The sequence below is a fragment of the Mesoplodon bidens genome (assembly GCF_964165515.1).
Source record: "Mesoplodon bidens genome assembly, chromosome: 2".
NCBI classification, from domain to species: domain Eukaryota; kingdom Metazoa; phylum Chordata; class Mammalia; order Artiodactyla; family Ziphiidae; genus Mesoplodon; species Mesoplodon bidens.
This window is the reverse complement of record NC_138177.1, coordinates 59,131,831-59,135,830: the sequence shown is the minus strand read 5'-3', so window position 1 is coordinate 59,135,830 and position 4,000 is coordinate 59,131,831.

The window sequence follows — 4,000 nt, the reverse complement described above, 5'->3', positions numbered from 1 at the left end:
GGATATATATATATATATATATATATATATATATATATATATTATATATATATAGATATATATATACATACATATAGCTGATTCACTTTGTTGTACAGAAGAAACTAACATAAAATTGTAAAGCAATTATACTCCAATAAAGACATTTAAAAAAAAAAGAAAGTGAAAATGTGCCATAGCTTAACCATAGAGGTTAACCATATCTTAACCAAAGGTACTCAGGAATCAAGGATACTATTCCCAGATGCATGCACCCTATGTTCATAGCAACACTCTTTACAATAGCCAAGATATGGAAACAACCTAAATGTATATCAACAGATAAATGGATAAAGAAGATGTGGTATATATATATATATATATATAAGCCATAAAAAAAATAAAGTAATGCCACCTGCAGCAATGTGGACAGACCTAGAGATTATCATACTAAGCAAAGTAAGTCAGAAAGAGAAAGACAAATACCATATGATATCATTTATATGTAGAATCTAAAATACGACACAAAACAACATATCCACAAAACAGAAACAGACGCACAGACATAGATAACAGACTTGTGGTTGCCAAGGAGGAGGGGAATGGGGGAAGAAAGGATTGGGAGTTTGGGATTAGCAGATGCAAACTAGTATATATAGGATGGATAAACAACAAGGTCCTACTATACAGCACAGGGAACTATATTCAATATCTTGTGATAAACCATAAAGGAAAAGAATATGAAAAAGAATATATATGTGTATAACTGAATCACTCTTCTGTTACAGCAGAAATTAACACAACATTGTAAATCAACTATACTTCAATAAAATATTTTTTTAAAAAGGATACGTTTCCCATGCGAAAGAATCTCATTGGAAGATTGTGGTGGGACACTTTGAGTATGCAAATAGATTCAAAATAGGGAAGAGAAAAAAAAAGCTTCATAATTATCTAATTTCTAATACCTAATATCTATTTGGGGTTTTCCACACACAGAAATATATTATTCAATAATTATGTGCTTTCCTTATATATTTGAAATATTTTGTTATGACAAATCTTTATACAAATGCTGAGGCAGTACACATAATTTAATATGATTTTGAAGTACTGTGGGTTTTTTTAACTTTGTTTTTTAAAGAATGCTACATTTTTATATTATGACAAACCATAACACTATTTTTGTGTCCATGCAGGAACTGGGCCAGTATCTCACATTTTACTTTAATAGCCTACTATGTAATAGCTGCTAAAATCTATTACTGGGTATGTTCTAATGTAAACATTTTTAGAAATGTATTTCAAGAAAAAGATTTCTATTTGCTTCTTTAAGAGAGAACAGAAGATTTTCTTGTCATAGCAATATTTCTATAATAAAAGTGCCTGGACATCTAGCTTTTTTCTTTCAACACATCTTATTAGAAACAACCTCCCCAGAGAGTGGATATTTAAGGTAAAGTAACCTAATCTCCCATAAGAGAAAAAAACTAGAATATTCTTCATGGCTTTGACAATGCATAAATCTATTTCTTGACCAATGAGAATCCAGTGCAGGTATTGGACTGAGCTCCTCTCACCCTCCTCTGGACCCTTGGAATTCTCTCCATTCTCACAGTAGACAGAGAAAAAGGAGTTCACCTACAGGGGAGATGGACCTGAATATGGCACAGATCTTAGTGATGTGGTCTCTCCTAACTTAGAAATCTAGTCTAATTGTATGCCTAGAAGGGAAAGGAAATGGGTTTTGGTGGGCATTAGCACTCTGTGTTCCAGTGAGTGACAGGAATGGCTGAATATGTGCCAGTGATTCAGGAGGAGTGAACTAGATCAGGAAGGGGAGAAATGGTCTTGCTCCCTTTGCTACAGACAGTCTTAGCAGTCTACTGGCTGAATTCCAATTCCATGAAATGAGAAAAATTATAATGGGTTGATGTACTTTTTAAAAATTGTGCTCAAATATACCTAACAAAAGACTTACCATTTTAATGCTTTTAAAGTATACCATTCAGTAGCAAAGTACATTCATATTTTTGCACAACCATTGCAACCATCCATCTCTAAAATTTCCTATCATCCTAAATGGAAAATTTCTAACCATTAAACAATAAGTTCTCATTCACTCCACCCCTTAACCCCTGGTATTTCTATTCTACTCTCTTTGTGAATTTGACTGTCTATTATAGGTATCTCACATGCATCACACATTTGTCCTTTTGTGTCTGGCTTATTTCACTTAATGTTTCACATGCACTTTAAAAATAACCCCTTGCTATATTATCCTTCCTACCCAGAGTCAGTCAAACTTTGAGGTTAAGGGCACATCCTGGGCCTGCCAAGTCTGTCCAAGACTTCTAAACCCACTGCCAGGAGTTACAGTCTGCTATGGACTGAATTATGTCCCCCCAAAATACAAAATATGTTGAATCCCTAAAGCCTCCATGTGACTGTTTTGGAGATAGGGCCTTTAAGGAGGCAATTAACACAATTAAATGAGGTCATAAGGGTGAGACTCTGATCCAGTAAAGCTGGTATCTTTATAAAAGAGGGAGAGACATCAGAGATATCTCTGTCTCCATCATGTGAGCACACAGAGAGAAGGTAGCTGTCTGCAAACCAGGAAGAGAGTTCTCACCAGGAATCAAACTGGCCAGCACTTTGATCTTGGATTTTCCAGCCTCCAGAACTATGAGAAAATTAATTTCTGTTGTTTAAGCCACCCAGTCTATGGTATTTTTTATGGCAGTCTGAGCAAACTAAGACAGTGTCCAAGTACAAATTAGGGGAAAGAGTCCTTACAGACTCCCCTCACTCCTGACACCAACTGCAAGGTCAGGGACGTTCCAAAACTACTTGTTTCAGTAATTAGCTAGAAGGACTCTCCAAACTCTTTGAAAGCTATTATACTCACAATTATGACTTATTACATGGAAAAGATATGAAATAAAATCAGCCAAAGGAAGAAATATATGGGGCAGAGTCTGGGATTGTTCCAAACATGAAGCTTCCATTGTCCTCAGGACATGTTACCCTCCCAGCTTTGATGTGTGACAATATGTATGGAGTATTGCCAGCCAGCGAAGCTCACCTGAAATTCCAGAGCATCCAGAGATTTTATTGGAGCTTTGTTATGTAGGCAGGATTGACTGACAATTGATTTTCCAGATGGTGCAATTTAGCTTCTAGGTAGACTGATACCACATGACGCCAAATCCCTTACCCTAAATAACATGTTTTGGTCATTCTGGCATAGCCAACTTCCACCCTAAGACTGTCAGAGTGGCCAGCCTAAACAAGACACTACTATCAGGTATGACTTAGATTACCTCCCAAAAGCCAAAGGCAAAGGCCAGACCTCTCTTTTGCCAAGGCCAAATTCCTTACTATATATTCCCATTTAGTGAATCAATGTTAGACTCACTTCAGTACATATATACACATCATCACCTGATGCAAAGACTAAAGAATCCCTTTCCAGTCTCATATAGATGCATTTGTACAACAAACAGAACTCCCCTCTTTTCTCTAAGGAGTAAGAAAGAGGGTTTGGTGGAACATGGAGTGGGGGGACAGAAAAATCACAGATCACAAGAGGGAGATACCTCATTGCCTTTTGCTGTAGATGCTTGCATCCTAATAGTTTATTTTAAAAATTATCTTCAATCCATCATTAGCTTGAACAATTCACTCTATAAGTTATCATTCAATTTAAATTATCTTTCAATGAAAAAAAAAGAATTCTACATTTAAGGAACTTTAAAACTGGCAAATTAATTTGAAATGTCACACATTGTAACATGGTCTTAACTGCCCTATACCTAGGACATAGCTTGCATCATGTGATTTACCTCTTGAGTTCCATAATACCCAAAGTGTTCTACATTCCGTTCAAGATGAGTCCTGTGATCACATGATTCAATGTCACAGCGATGTCAAATTCCTACAAAAGTTTCTGAATGAGTACTCTCATTTGCCTTACAAATCTTGTTGCAGGCCAGTGGCAAATATTATTAGCAGACTG